The sequence below is a fragment of the Macrobrachium rosenbergii genome, chromosome 55 (assembly GCF_040412425.1).
Source record: "Macrobrachium rosenbergii isolate ZJJX-2024 chromosome 55, ASM4041242v1, whole genome shotgun sequence".
Taxonomy (NCBI): Eukaryota; Metazoa; Arthropoda; class Malacostraca; order Decapoda; family Palaemonidae; genus Macrobrachium; species Macrobrachium rosenbergii.
The window spans coordinates 60649485-60666984 of record NC_089795.1 but is presented as its reverse complement, the minus strand read 5'-3'; the positions used below and the strand labels follow the sequence as shown (position 1 = coordinate 60666984).

Sequence of the window (17500 nt, the reverse complement as noted above, 5' to 3'; positions counted from 1 at the left end):
TTACGATGTTATTCTAACATGAATACAGTCTGAGTATCTTTTATCTGGACTCCTGTGATTTATTCGGAAAACTGTGGTTGGAAATTCTGCTGTATATTAGTAGGTATTTGTCAGGATGAGAAAACACTTCATATTTCACAGCAATTTAATTTTTTTTCCTTTAAAATATTTGACTGCCGTATACAATATTAAATCCCGGTATTTATGAATATAGCTTGTGTTGAAACTGATGATCATTAAAACAAACTTTTTACTATTAGATCCGATATACGAATAAACCGATGCTTTTCTTCTTTTACGATATAAGAATGATGCAAGAAGCTCTGAAAATTCAGACATCATACACAAAATTTCATAACCTTAACATTCTGGGAAAACTTAAAACTCCTAATTCTTTTTTTGATCGGCTGTGTTTTATGCTGACTAAGTTTTTAGATCTAGAAATAAAAACTACCGTATTTTAGGATTTTACAATTGTCCTTATCTTCTGACGTTAGCCACATTCGTTCGTTTCATTAAACAAATAGGGATGAAATGCAAAACATCTAATTTTATATCATGACATCCATTTCATCAAGAAAATTAAAGCAACATTATAAATAAACTGAAAAATGTTTACACTTTCTAAAAATTTTGCGGAATATGACACGTTGGTTGTGTCATTAAACGTGCACATCTCTACTAAGTCTTTGTAATTTCTTGTTTTGCATAAGTTTTGTAATTTCTTGTTTTGTATAAGTAACACCTAGTCTCAGTTTGATGAGAAAAATACTCCGAGTAAATCCTTTATGGGATAAACAAAACAAAAATGATGTTGGCATTGATTACAAAACCTCCTTTTATGAATACAAATGGAGAATACAGCAGGGGCAGACATAAACTGCGCACAGAACTTTTTCCCTCAACAAAACAGGATTTTATGACTATACCTAATTCTCCAGTGTAAAAGTGGCATGGTCTTGGTATCCCATTATATTTTTCCTGTCAAAAAAAAAAAAAAAAAAAAAAACTGAGAAATTACAGAAAAACATAGAGGAAAGGGCTATTAGCAGCGAACATTCCCCATCTCCCCAAGAATAAAAAAGGATTTCAAAAAGAGTATTCCACAAAAGCTCCAACAATCCAGAAAATGATTCCACAAATGATTTCTCCGAAAAAGGGAAGAGAACAGACGAAAACAATACTCGGCTTCTCTAATGAAGACATCGTGTTTTCTGACCGACCTCCACAACTTCATTAGAGTCCTCTAAGCTCTCTCTCCTCTCTCAGAAAAAGGTCTGTCTATCTCCAGCATTGTAAAACCATATTTTTCTCTCTGAGTTATTACCTTTATTATTCAATACAAGCAAGCACTCATATGATAATATTCTCTCTCTCTCTCTCTCTCTCTCTCAGGTAAAATTAATATTATTTGAAATTTATATGTATTCGTATATAAAGAAGTCTTGTTCTGTTATTATTATCATTATAAAGCCAACTCTCTCTCTCTCTCTCTCTCTCTATTCTCCTATTCCTCTTTTAACATGTATAACAAAAGAGGTTCCATTTCTTATGTAAAAGAGGACGCTAATGGAGTCGGAATCGTAAACGGCGTAAGAAACTCCCCACAAAGGCTATAGAAACGCCATAAACGCCAAAAATGGGGGACAAAAAGGGAAGACTTTTGAGTGGTAAAAGGTCAACAGAATCTTTCTCCCCTTTAGTTCTCCTAAACCTTCCTCACTGATTTTATATAGTTTTCCTAACAGCAAAAAGAGAAGGGTGTCAAGAATGTAGGAGGTTCTGCTCTGTAATCAAGTTCTATTTCTAAAACGAGTGCTGAATAAACTGTACTGTTGATATATATATATATATATATATATATATATATATATATATATATATACAACATATATATATATATATATATATATATATATATATATATATATATATATATATATATATGTGTGTGTGTGTGTGTGTAAATAGTCGGCAACATATTCACTCTGAATGTTATTGGTAATAAGAGAAGCATAGCCAGAAGCATAATCAGCATTTCAACTAAACCAAAAGTACAACTTTAAAGACATAAAAGGTACTTGAGGCCAAAATAACAGACATAAAAATATACAGATAAGAACTTTAGATAAGAAGTGGCGAGACTGTTAGGCTATGAAATTAGACGCTAAAATAAAATACAAATATTAAAATAAAAACAAATTAAATTATATAAGTGGAAGAAAGTAAACAAGCATGGGGAAAAGAAAGTGCGTGTGACAATCACCTAATGCTCTGCCTACTGCGTACATAGTTATCCGCACAACTTTAACTGGTTAAACCACCAGAACGTTTTTGAGGCACCAGTAATTCAGTTAACTGTTCTTTAAACAATGGAATATAATGAATTTTCCTCCTGTCTTATTGAAGATTTAAATATCTGCACTGTATGTCCTTTTACATCCACTAGCCAGCAACAGACAAAGGGAAGAGGATAAGCGCCTGTTCCAAAGACCTCAAATAAAAATTTTAATATGCAGTTAAAAGGGCACAAGACTCAGGTGGAGATAAGAAACTATGAGAAGTAACAGTAAAGGTTGACAGGAATCCGAAAGAAAAAAAATCTAAAATTACACACTTGGAATGGAAAAAAGGTAAACCCATTCCCGACAGAAAGTCTCAAAAGGAAAACAGAAGAACGTTATCGATTTCTTGGATCATTTATCAACAGCATCTCGGCCACAAACGACTCTCGAAAATATTGTGAATTGATGCAATTTCGCCGTAAAAAAGTTACTCATCAAAGAAAAAAGTATGCCTCCCCAAATCAGGTATCATTTAAAATCCACAAACCCATCAGTAAGATTTCTACATATTGGAAATGTAAAAAAATTCATTTCAGGAAACTTAGATGAACCATGGATTCAAATTACGTAAACTTCCTCAGATAATTGGAGAAATAATTTCCTGGAAGGAAAACATTTCAGTAAGCTTTTAGAAGAAAACTTTCTTCTATCACATTTAAATGACTTTTCCCTTTAAGGAAGATCAATAAAGTGTATTCTGCTGAAAAAATATTTTGGTCCTTCTTTCAGATATACGTACTACAAGCTTAGCACATGCGAGGGTGTATATAGTAAAATAATATTCAAGATCGATACACTGGGAGAAATCATTATGTAAAATGACGATGATTCTCATTTTAACAATTATACTGCAAATCACTTCTGACCCAGAAACTTAGGATTTCGACGCCAGTGTGAGGTGAAAGTGGGAAGGGCAAATTGAAAGATATCCCTCATTTCTTGTGAATGCACAAAGAAAGTTTTCCGATGAATTACTCTCCACGAAACGAGTGGCGGCATATGCATGTGTATGTGTGTGTGTGTGTGTGTGTGTGTGTGTGTGTGTGAGAGAGAGAGAGAGAGAGAGAGAGAGAGAGAGAGAGAGAGAGAGAGAGAGAATTCTCAAGTCAAACCTAAGGTATTCTTAAATTATCTCACAATGCACAAGTTTTCGCATGAAATATTTTCCATGAGAATTCACACACAAATTTCAAACTTCTTGTTTGGAGTTTTATTCATGAGATGGCCTTTATCATGATTATCCCTTAAACCAGTTTATTTATCGTATTTTACATAATATCTTAAAACCTGGTTAAAATGACTAAGATGGAAACGTTTTGTTTAAAATTCAAGTACGATTAACAAAACGTTTCAAAGAGGATATAGTTTCTGGTTAACCGTAGGAAATATTCTCTCAGTTTTTGCAAAGAAGCAGAAGAGTTCTAAAATATCTGAGAATGATCATGGTTCAAGCCCAAGATATTCCTTCTCATGCACATAGTTTACTAATTAAAAGATATACTCTATTATCACAGAACTGGATTGAGTTAGTTCATAAAATGGGGACTATTTATGCTGTAAATGCTACTGTTATTTTGAATTTATTTCGAGTCTTCGATTCTACGCATTATATTTATTTTCCACAGAAACTGCATTAGACAATAATACTCAATGGCTACGTGGATTACGTAAGGTAAGATGTCCCAACCTGCTAATATCTGGTTCTACTTCACGACTAGGGAGATTCTTTCCGGAGTATTTTTGACTTTGTTAGGAAAAAATCCTAAATTGTAAAGGAAGGCCACAGTGAACGAGTTCATTGTTTTTATATTTAATTAATACGCTGACTTTTTAACTTCCTATTTCACTAACATTTTAGATATCGTATACTAAAGGTCCAGTACAATAGGTCTTTGAATGAACGCATTTTCGTTTTGCTCTTTTTTATCAGCTGTGACAATCCTTTCATGCCCTTTCAACCTTTTTTCATTAATAACTCATTATGAACACCTCCCATGACTTTTATAAATGTGTTAATTATTCTGTTCCTAAAAAACAGTGTCAATTTCCAACCGTTTGGTGGAGCTCGCATTATTTTTTATTTCATGCTGTCAGACCACATATTCTTTAACCTGGAAGTTAAAAATAAGTTTGCGGAAGTTATTACCAACGAAACTAGTAATTCTGATACTCATATCTAGAAGCATTTTGTACATAAAATTTCAATTGCATGTAAAATCTCTTCTGAATAAATCACTACAGAATTTCAGAGACGAGGAGACAGTTCTATGCACCTTATTTTCTCTATTTCAAAACGTTTATTGGTTTAGAGTATTTGTTTATGAACTAAGTGTCATTAGAGTTGCATGCTTAAGGTCTCCGAAAAACGGGTCTGGACTGGATTATGATGAGGGCCGGCCGCAATGCTGCCATTAAAACTGTCACCATAAAAGTTACTAAGTACGTAACACGGGAAAGAATATGAAACACTGCACTGCAGTGTGGTAACTTTATTCCAGTTGCAACTTTGCACATTGGCGAGACCATTTACTTCTGCCTCGACTGCAGTACTGTTACTACATACAAGTCAGGGCGATTACCACAATAAACACGTTCGAGAACACGACGCCGCTAATGAGAGAGCATCTCTGTCACGCAAACGTTGTAATGCTGTAGCTGTAGCCAGAAGGTAAGTGCGGCATCGCCTTAAAACAAACAGTAATGACTGCCGTGAAATAAGAATGAAATAACATTCCTTGATAAATTACACGATATTTATCTATAATTATTTTGAACCAAATTGTTCTTAACTGACGACCTGCAATTTCTGATTTACCTTTGAATTGCTTGACGATTCTAGGTAACATTTAAATCAATCGTTTCTCTCTCTCTCTCTCTCTCTGATGCTACAGCCGCTGATTTCCATAGTTAGCATGAATTAAGTATTATACCTACTCCCAAAGCATGCAAACGAGGCAAAATTCTGTCAATATTCAAAATATTGCGTTTCCAATAGCCGCAATCCAAAAGTATATATCAAAAATCAATAACATGAAAGGAAATGTTTTGTTTGAAAAATATATCCTTACTTTCATTCTGGCACTGAAGCAAACAAAACAACAATATGGCGCTCAGTTTTTCCCGTGCTCGAGCACACAGGTAATTTTAAACTGTATGCACAAACACATATACATCTCTCTTTATATATATATATATATATATATATATATATATATATATATATATACACACACACATATATATATACAGTATATATATATATATATATATATATATATATATATATATATATATATATATATCAACGCAAAAAGGCTGTAGACCAGGTTGAAATTAAAATTTTCTAATATTTTGAATATAATTTGCACTGAAACTCCTTGAAACCTAATTATGAAGTCACATATGAAGAAATCCTCCTTTTCATCACGAAGTTTTGACGCTTCGTTTAGGGAAAATGAAGATGAGAGTAATGCTTATTGCCTGCGGCCAGCAGAGGATATGAATCATCATAGCTCCTACACATTCCATTTGTCGAAGGAGATTGTCTGACCTGCAATTCCATGGCAGAAGGGAAAACCAAGAGCAAGGTGTGCAACAAGACAAATACAGTTGAGAAAAAAGCAAGAGGAAAAGACAAGAAACTGATGACAGGAGAGGGGGCGGGGAAGGTGAGCAAAATTGTTATGGAGAAGAAGTTCTATTATAGGGAAGTAAATGCAGAGATCGATCTCAGAATAAAAGATACAAATGAAGAGAGGCTGACTTAACTGAATGCCATCTTGGGCCCATGGAATGAGTATTTTGAATATTTGTTGACTGTAAAGATGGAAGAGTGGTACAGCTGAATGGCGTAGGGCAAAAAAGGGTTAGTGAAAGTTTGAGAATCTTTATGGATGGCCAAGTCGGTTAGAGCAGCAGCTTCGGACTTCATAGAGGCTTGTGGCGCGGGTTCAAACTGGGCCGACCAGTCAGAGGGGCGACACTTTGCTATCCGTGAGACACCCTGGATTATGTATGTAATTCAACGGATAGGTTTGCTTTTAAAAGCAAATGGGTGTTACAGACTAGTACACACTCAAAACAAAGCCACTCCAACATTTAAAAACATAATAAAGACTCTCACACGTCTCGACTGTCGACCTAACTGCGCAACAACGTCTCGCTGCTGGGAGAAAGGGCGCTGGTGACTGGTACAATACATGCGCCATACGCTACCGGGTCTACTGACATGGCAGGGCAGCCGATCGAAACTACGGTCTACCCCAAAGCCAAATCAAAGTCCTTCAAAAGAAGGCACCGTGCTTACCCCATACAAACGGGAAAAAAAAGCACATTAAAAGAAGATGATGGAAGGGGTTCTCATGAGTAACACTGTTTAGACACCTGGACTTGAAGGGATTACGATACGGTGGTGAATATATGACTAATAGATGACTTACAGGCTGATCCCGGTTTGTATACATGGATGAAGAGAATGGTCCAAAGGAACAGGTAGAGGAATAATTGCTCTAATAGTTGAAGATACATGTGATACAGACAACTATTAACATCATTACTTAGTAGACTAGAATGTGTGTGGCAGAATGTTGAATGAGACAAGTAAGAGGAGAGAAGGCTTGATAGTGGAAAGAGCAGTATGGGTTTAGACAAGGAAGAAGGTGTGCGCATCAAGTATTTGTTATGGAAAGGTTATGCGAGAAGCTTGAGTTTAGAGGAAAAAGCTGTATGTGGCATACATGGACTTAGATAAAGCTTATGACAGAATCGATAGCGAGACAATGTGGGGGAGTTTTGAGGATATAGTTGCTGACAGAAATAAATTTCTGACTCACACTGGGAACGAATATCCGTCTCCCGAAAGACAAGCCAAGGCGGTAGCGACGGGCCTACCAAGGTCATAAGAGAAGTGAACACGTGCTCATGTGTTCATTATTTCTATCATATCTCACAGTGAAGGGGTAATTCGAATGAAATGGTAGCAACTGACTCGCTGGTGGTTAGGGGAAGTAGGCTAAAATTCGCTGTGTGTTGGCCTTCTAGAAGCCCCGGTGTAATGGAAAAACCTCAGGTACGGAGTAATTAGGTTCCAGCTTCTTTTACGACCTTGATAGGTCTGTCGCTACCGCCTTGGCCTGTTACTCGGGAGGCCGAGGCTCGTTCCTGGTGTGAGTAAAAAATTTATTTCTGGGAAACACGAGCTCATGTGTTCGTTATTTCCATTATATATATGTGTGTGTATATATATATATATATATATATATATATATATATATATATATATATATATATATATATATATATATATATATATATATATACTTTGTTATGATGTGATCAAGCACCTGTTATATTACACAAATATATAATACCAAAAGTTACTCACATCGACCAGATACTTGAAACCTCATAACAAAGAGTTACTGAATCTTCTAAAGGTATAATGATCCCATAAACTTACTTATCACTTGAGAAAATCAATGTAACTTTATCAGGTTATGGATGAGGCAACAATTATTCAGTTATCATCAACCACCACTGTAACTGTCTCTCTGGTTCTATTTTACCTAGATAGGTCTCAGGTGAACAAACAGATACATCTCTTTACCTTGTACACATTCATTAATGTCTCTAATTACTGGTGATCAAAATGAAACGCTATGTTTTAAAAAAACTTTAAACAAACAGGTTTATTTCTAAGTTCAAAAGTTATATGTAAAGTTCACAATCTCAAAAGATTTACCATTAATTGACAACAGTAAGATTTAAAGTATTTTTAATCAAGTTTAATTCACAAAAACTTTAACCATATTAAGAAAGCAATTTGGTTAGTAAGAATCGACTATTAACTATCACTCATGCCAAGTATTTACTTGATTAACCATTACAAACAGTCACCAAAATATTACTGACTGAATCCACATAACATTCTCCAAAATCTCACGAACAGGTAGGCACTAACAAAATGCTAAGAAATCACCAGCAAAACACATGCAATAATAAAATTGTACAATGTGATAGCACAGACATATAAGAATGCGATATGCAAAAATGGAAATACACCAATCACAAAAATGTGCCTAAAGACTATATCAATCTTTAGAAAACACTGCTAAGGCACTAAGACTTATTCCAAATAATAATTCTCTTTTACCAAGAATATCACTTCAAGTCTTAACAATACAACCTCAGTAGTCACCACATTACCTTTTGTAATTATTACACTATATTACACATCTCCTCAACACTTGCACAAAATAATATTCCTGATCGCCTTCTACAAAATTAACACACTCCTGGGGTGAGTTTAACAGAGCTTTTACAACCAGAAACCTTTCAATTATTTCCCGTATATGTAATGGGACTATTGGGACTCTGAGGAATCTTTCTGGCAGACTGGCTCGTCTTTAGAACAGTACTGCACTTTTAACTCTCCAACAAGCCCTTTCAGAATACTCAAGAATACACATAGGGTATTCATAGAATACCTAATTCCTTATTCTACAGAATACACATGTATACATGTATATGAATACACACACGCTGGGTTTCGAGTGTCAGACCCTTATCTACATGATGGACATTTCCTGTTCAGGGCTAAGCAGATTCTTGGGAGACCTGCAGCTGAGCAAACAATGAAAAGTGCTTTTAGATCCAAAGCAACTCCACTTATCTACTGTTCCTCTTCTCTTTCAGATTACGAACAGAATAGGCAATAGACATAGTTAATAATGATATGCTGTTTACAGAACAAACACATAATAGGGAACACGCCGATTGGGTGACAGCTCATCACGATAACATTAGAGAATTCTTTTTTCTTACTGCGAGTTACAAGACACCTGTGCAAATATGGAAGGCAAGCCTTTCCTCTCTCTCTCTCCACAAACAGGATGTGGCAACACGATAAGAATTTCACAATACAATTTCAAACACTGAACAAAGGGAAAAAATATTCCTTAGTAATGTAAGATTACATGATATACAACTTATCTGCAAGAAAAAGACATTTTAAAATCACGTCTTCACAACAAATGACGAATCTGTAAGCAAAACTTCAAAATTTTCACAGAGACATAAAAATGGTTATACATATTATAACACCTTATAATATATATATATATATATATATATATATATATATATATATATATATATATATATCCCTAGAAATTGCGATATTTCTTTTCACTGTAGGCACACGCGAAAGAAACGGTCTTTTCATCCTTCTTAAAGAAATGGCCTCACATGTTTCCCTTCAGTTGCTTATGCTGACATCTTGACGCAAATATTTACACATGGTTTTATTCTCCTGTAATTCGATAAGCTGAGTCGTAATCAGGGAGGAAGTGAAATTTTGGCATTCCCAAAATTTTCAAGCATTTCGTGAAAACCTAGCAAAGCAAATAAAATTCCAAAGGGATGATGTGAGTCATACTGAACTAAGATTCAAGGAGATAACATTATCAACGCCCATTACAAAGGAACAGCTCTTTTTACAGAAATGTAGTCTACAGGAAATGGAAATTAACACCACAACTAACTTTTACAAAGGGGATTATGATTCTGTCATAATTACGATATTCTGATGACTCACTATCCTAGTAACCTTTGACATAATGGCAATTAAAATGTGAAATCTTAATAAATGAAGGTGAGAGTTAGTTCCAGTTGGTTTCAGAAGGAAGTAATCCTTAATTCTTTCGTTTATTTTACCAAATGCTATTCAGATTATTTTAGCCACAATACCCAGTTTTTAATGTGAAAATGCCTATTATGTAATTTTTTGTAACATGATAATAGCCGATGATATAAAGAATGGTATATGAAGAACGTTCTCTCGGCTTAGGTCAATTTCCATAATAATTTAAAAAGCAAGTCTCGAGGTTACTGAGTGAGAAATATGAAGATATCAAATGCCTCTAAAAATTAAACAATGTGTATACATGTGTGCTCGTATATAAGTATCCAAGCGCAGATAGTTAAAAAGATACGTACAAACAATAATATTTTTTAATACCACGACGTATAACCACGAATGACAAAAATTGTGGTATTATGTGACAATTTCCCTTTGACTAATTTTTGTTACTTTTCGTCCGAGTGATTCGCGTTATATGTTAGTAAACGAGGACTACAAGGTTAGTTTATCATTCCATTCTAATATTACGTTAGGCATGCCCAGTACTCTGTTATAAAAAGAGGTTTTGCCGATTCAGAGGTTGATTCCAGTTCTTTATTGACAGATAAATAAAATTATGGAAAGCGGACGTATGCATTTAATTGTATAGTGACAAGTTAAAAATAAAAGTATTTTGATATTCCAGAATCAAGTTGATGGGAAACTTGAGACACCACTTCTGTTCTTTTTTTTAATATAAAATAGACAACAAGAACAAAAAGCAACATCACCAAAACAGCGCTGAAGCTTATCCAAACTCCATAAAAATGGAAAAAATTTATGAGGGTGCCGTTATAAAGGTAACAATCAAGACAAAAGCCGAATCATCTCAATGGAGCTCAAGAAATAAGGGAATCTGGAGTCGTTTCGGACGAACACAAATACTATTACTACTGCTGGGGCAACTGCCCGATCTCCTGTAGACACAGAATGTTATCCATATATATTCTATGGCTGCTTGCTACTGAATGTATCGTTTTGGCATTCAGACGTTCTTCGCTTGATGCTAACCAGACCGTAACAAAGCAAATTAAGAGTTATGTCTTTGGACTAATGAGACTTTAGTTTACGACAGAGAGAGAGAGAGAGAGAGAGAGAGAGAGAGAGAGAGAGAGAGAGAGAGAGAGAGAGAGAGAGAGAGAGAGAGATTTCATATGCAAATAGTTACAGAGAGAGAGAGAGAGAGAGAGAGAGAGAGAGAGGAGAGAGAGAGAGAGAGAGAGAGAGAGAGTAACAAAAAGAATACACAGGCGTGCAATCTGACATTATTAGGAAATCTGGGTTGCCACACCTCGGGGGGCCATTAATTCCTTTCCTCTTCCTTCTCCTTTTTGGCGGGAATGAAAGGAAGTCGATCCCAAGTGAATATACAAAGGGAGATGAATTATCTCTTTTTCCTTTGAAGTGACAGCCAAGAACTCCTCGCAAAAAATAAAAAAATAAAGACTCTAACATTCTAACGTATATTCTGAAATGATCTTTTTAAATATTTCTGAAATTAAGTTTTATGTATTTTTTATGCTAGAGTAAAGTTTTTTCCTTGAAAAAACGCGTGGTCGTAGAAATCAAGTACTTAACTATTCATAATATGATTGATTGCCAAGTGTAATTAAGTCGTATCTCATTTAATTATGGAAGAACTTACAGTTACGAACTTACAGCTCTCTCACTGAGGCGATTTCTTTTAAGAATGAGTCAAAGTTTTTACTTTTTACATACAAACGAGACTCGAAGTGAACATCTCAAACCTAGAAGAAAAGTAAACAGATTTTTGTTTCGTTTTTGATGTCAGGAAATACACATCGTAGAGCATAAGAAAATAAAAATTATGTCTGTAAGGAATGAAATTTTTATTTCTCTCCCCAGTTAGGAATGGGATGAATTTAGAAGGAAAAATTGCAATAACGTTCCTTTATTTTTTAGTCTTTTCCTTATTTTGAGAAACACCGAATTAAGAAGTTTGCTTATTTTTTATTTCTTGGTAAGTCTTGTATTTTATTTTCATAATAGCAGCGTTTGTTGCAGGAAGAACAAGATTACTAATAAGCAAAATTACTTGAAATCCCACAGGGAAGTGGCTGAAGAATGATTCTGGAAATCAAAGACGATTTTACGTCGCAAATTCCTGTTTTAAGGAAAAAATAAACATTAGAAAAAGAAACCAACCACAAAAAACACAACAGAAAAAATCTCCGGTCTAAAAAAGGAAAGTCACTGAAGAGCTTTCAGAGAAGGAAGACTGAATTAACCGATACAAGGAATTAAGGTATACGAGGCTTCCGGAGTTGGTTCTGGTCGGAATGAAAGCATATCCTTTTAAACACGTAAGGGAGCCTCAACCAAGACCTTTCAATAGTGAATAAGTCGCATGAATAGCTGTGTATCTTTGATATTCTCCTTCACAAATAATGGAACGATTAGCAGAATCATCCAAAATTGTCGTTTTCTTTTAAAAATACTCAGTTCCTCTTTTTTTTTTACTGCCAGTACGAAATAATAATGGGCCATACGGTTTCCACTGAACACACTATCACATTACTGATACGAATGAGAAATTATTCACCAGGAGAGGTCACACAATGAATATGTTCACTTGCAGTTTATCCAGATACATTCATTCGTTCTCGAGATATTTTACTAAGACATAGACGTACTATAATTAACAGATTTTAAGGGAACATGTGCTATAAGATCAGGGCTGCATGCTAAAAATAAATTAGTATGCAAAAAATACTTAATGATAAAAAAAAATGGTTTAGATGAAATGCAAAAGAATTTTACGTTAATGGGAAATAAGAAAATCGGTCAGCATCATTTCAGATTTCGTAGAATCAGAAATGGACAAAAAGACACTATAAATCTTACCAAATATTATAATTCGTTTCTGTACACTTGATGATTTTTTTTTAGCCATGTTGCAAAAACGTGTAGAGTTTGGTTTTAATTTGTTCCTGTAAAAATACAAAAATGGCCGAGATGGTCTAAACTGACGACAAATTGTAAAATCTTCAGGGATAATCAGATACGAGTCGCATAGAGGACATAACCCTTAGACAAATACGCTTGTTTGACACGCATGAACGGATGTAATTTGGTGAACGCATTCACTGAATGACTCCTTTAAGATTACAAAGGTGTGGTTTCCTTAGCCACAAATATTCAATCTGTTCCACAGCAACCCAAAAAGTTAATCATCTGGAGGGGGTCTCCCAGTGAACATTTTCACCAAATTCTTGAAAATTCCTACATCTGTTCCGAGATCATTATTTTTTCCCATTCAGAGAGATGGAGAAAAAATCTTGCCCTGTTCTTACTTTGTTGACAGAAGAACGTTTCTTAAGCGTCACTCCAGTAATTTTTTTTTTATTAGTTTATCGTCTTGTCGCCAAACTATGCAGCGTGTAGCCAGTACTTGGCTTACAAAATGATTGCACAATCAAAGCAGCACACATTTCTTTACGCGATGTTACACTAGCACGAGCATGCATTGTTGGTTACTGGGTTCAAAATCTGGCATAACAATGCTAAACAATGCGGGAAAAATTGCTCGTGTGACAGTCTTGCGACACATTTCTTCTAACTTTAATTCTCTTACACATTAACTAGTTTTTCTAGCCTTCATATTCATCTTTGCTTCTGACCCTCGTTTCCATCGTCATTACTTTCTTTTAGTTATCTCATTTTACCATTCATCTCAATGCCTTCCAACTCATACTTTTTAGCTACAGAGTTGCATATAAACTCCTCTCAATATTTGTATTACCTTTGAGAAGCTTTCCTTGCATTGTCGGCAGTGTCACTACCTTTTCATCCATGAAAACTTTTTTTTTATACTGTTTTTATAATTAATATTACTGCTTTAACATTTAATGTCTCGTTAGAAAAAGTCTAACTTATATAACTTAAATGACCTTTTCCGCCCTAATTAAAATGCGATTGACCTTCGATTTTCTGTCATTAAAATTCTCAGTTCTAACCTTTTTCATTTTTTGCACTGCCGTTTTTATATTTTTTACTTATATATTTGTTAATAATTCTCATTACTATATTTGTTTTATTTTTACACAACAATAAATACACTTTCAACCTCTAATCTCGTTTCTAGTAAAAGTCGCACTCCTCTCTCTTCTAAGTTTTGTATACAGTAAATATTCCCATTCAACTTCCCAATTGCCTTTTAATTTCCACAATTTATGTATCAATTCCTGTAACGATTTCTTTTAAACCCTTCTCGTCTTAAAAACACTTTCTGTTCATCTCAGCATCATCTACATTCACATTTTCTTTGAAAAGTTCTCATAATCTCGAAACCTATTAATATTCGATTCGGCTGTCGCTTGCTTAGTGTTCGGGATTCATCCTCTCTCGGCCCTTTGATTTTTGTAAACGACTGTCTTACTTTTTCATTGTCACACGCTTTTTCTGGCACCTTTTTGTTTATCTTCCCGCCTCTCCTGGTACAAAAGACAATCCCGCTCTTTCCAAAAACAATTTTTAAAATAATTTTTGACTCGCTAGTTCTCGGCACCACGTTAAATTCTCCTCCTCAGTTTCGATCACCACAAACACTTAACCAGTCACGCTTAACAGTATGCTTATCAATCTTGAAACGTAGTTTTTTATAACCATAACACTGCGTCTATTTTTTTTCTTTCAGTCATCGTGTTATTTTTAATTCTTCTGTGTTTTAACCAACTTGTTCTTAGCAACTATCCTTTACCTTTTAAACTGTTCTTTATAAGCACTTTATTGTTTATATACGCAGGTCCCTGGCCAATCGCTATTCGTTGATCAATAAACTAACATTCTTTTCTCAGCACTTTGTTCTTTTTTAAAACTGCAACTAACCGAAAAGCATTTTTTACTAAAAACATCAATCTTTTAATCCTTTTAATCACGTATAGTTGAAGCCATTCCTTCCCCTCTGACCATCTCGCTCTCCCACGTCCCATAGAATCGAGCAACAGCCAGTAACGAGTAAACTTGTGGAATGAGATTGCAACTGGTAGGAACTTTGGCTTGGCTGGGTGTCATTAAAGACACTTCCAGCGTTTCGAATCACCCCCTGGGGCGACGGGGGCCGGCCGTGTTCTTCGCTATCTAATTAGCAATGAAAAGACCAAAGGACTGGTGTTCAACAGCACATGATGACCGTCATTATCGATAGGAATGTTCGATATTGGGTGTCCTGTCGTCGCTTTTCCCGCGGAGTTTTGGTCTAATTAAAAATTTAAATAAAAACCTAGAAAAAATACATGTATAAAAAAAAAGAAATGCAGGGATGACAGGATGGTCCGAATCATTTCCAGGTAGAAAATTTGCTGAAACTTTTTCTTTTCCTTGCGAAATTCAAGTCACCCATGTCTCTGATCAGCGTACCTATCAGAAAGACAATACACGCTTAAATTTGTGTCTAATTCTATTTTGACGTTATTTAATTGCTATATCAACGATGAGACCGCTGTTCCACAATACCAGCCTATAATATATCAGAAAGGTGTTTCTTCAGTAGCTCGTCATCTCCCCTTTACCTTGTAACTATCTTCTACTTCTTATACATCCCGGATATTAAGGCACTTCCGTTACATCACCTTTTCCTCCACATCTAACCAGATCTTTCTCGGTCATCCTCTCATTCTAGAAATTTACCTAAAATACATCTTTCTCTGTTCTCTCAATTGGTCGAAGCCTTCAAATCAAATCTTCGTCTTATCTGTATTCTCACCCTTTCAACTTCCTTACTCAACATATAATAACAAAAGTAGATCATTTCAACAGCTAACTTTAGTCTCCCATTCTCATTCAGCATCCCCACTTCACTCCTATGTATGAGAGACTCCTCATTATCTCCTAAGTCTCGCTTTCACCGACGCTCAGTGCTGTCTTCAAAATCTCTTGCAAAGGTTCTGCTGCCTTACTCGCTTTACCTACTTTGTATATTACCTCTTCTCTAATCCTGCCTTCACACATTACATATATTCTCATATACCTATTTGAATCAACCAAAACCCTTTTGCACTGGCTAAAACTATATCATTTGGGAACATCAACCACTATATACTCCATACACGACCACCTTCAGTATACCATAAACTTGTTCTTACTATACATTCCTGTCAATTCCATGACCTCTGTAAGCCATGCCACATATACAAGTATTAACCATGAGGACCTTCTTTTACCCAACACAAGTCACTGTCTTGTCTACGTATTCTAACAAGAGCTTAGGATTTTCAACTAAATTACCCTCTACGCCATACATTACCAAAACCCTGAAAATCGCATCTCTCGACTCTATCGGAACTTTTCTCTAAGTCCGTGTAAGCTAAATGCAACGTTCCTTTTGCTCTCAAACTTCTAGGATATCTTTTTGCATAAAATAAATCATCCTCACACCGTCTTCCCGCCTAAAACAACACAACTATTTCATTATAAAACTTTTTCCTGTCTCACTTTCTCGATACCAACCCATATACCAATTGAGGTATGCTAAGTAATTACATACCCTATAGTTTTCACCCTTAACTTTAAGCCAAGAGAAATCAATACTTTCATATATATATATATATATATATATATATATATATATATATATATATATATATATATATATATATATATATATATATATATATATATATATATTTATACACATACATACATGCATATATAATGTACAGAATAATCTCATCTCAGGTTAAAATATTCTTGTGCGTTTTTCGTTTTGCTTTAATTGAAGGGTCACACCTCCCGGTATAGCAAACAATTCACATAACGTAACAAGATTTTTTCCAACTCGACTGGCTCGGGCATCCACTTCATTTTTTCCTTTCTTCACACAATATTCTTATTAACTGTTTTCTTTATGTTCGTTTTTACTAAGTCTAGACATACTTGTGACAATTATCATCGTATGTGTTTAGATGAAATAACCTATTTCTATGTTTAATCTCACAAACGTTACGAGCTCAAAATAATTATTCACGCGTGAATTTCTCGCATCTTCTGCATTTAGTTGTTAAAATCAATTGCCGCGATCAACAGCGGTTATTTGTCTGATGGAATGACTGATACGCTAAACTGGGTTACAATGACTATATTCACCGACTGCGGAATTATATTTTACGGTAGCTGTTGGTATCAATAAGGAGCACGGTTTGGAATTTCCCGTAGACTACGTATCGATAACAAAATGAGTCAGCACAGTCAGGATTGTAGTCTTGACGAAGCCTGAGGAAAGATTAGAAGAACTAACACAGAAATAAGAGAAAGGTAAAAGCTTCAGGCAGAAGTGGGGGAATCTTAAGGCTTACGGCAGCATACTGGCAAACAGATTCACATCAATTCCGATTTCATACGATATAATGAGTTTGAGACGGTTGATGAGGCACTGTAATCACAGTAATTACAAATTGCAATTAAAAGTCCCTGATCCAACTTGACAGGCTTAGGCAGAGCTTCTCTAATTGCTAAATTG

The 17500-nt window shown here is 35.0% G+C and overlaps 1 protein-coding gene across 1 annotated transcript in view; it reads right to left on the bottom strand.

The window, feature by feature from the left end:
- The window catches only part of LOC136835823 (synaptotagmin-12-like), a 66101-nt gene that overhangs the window by 20156 nt on the left and 28445 nt on the right, over window positions 1–17500 (bottom strand). The gene's annotated exons all lie outside the window — the stretch shown is intronic.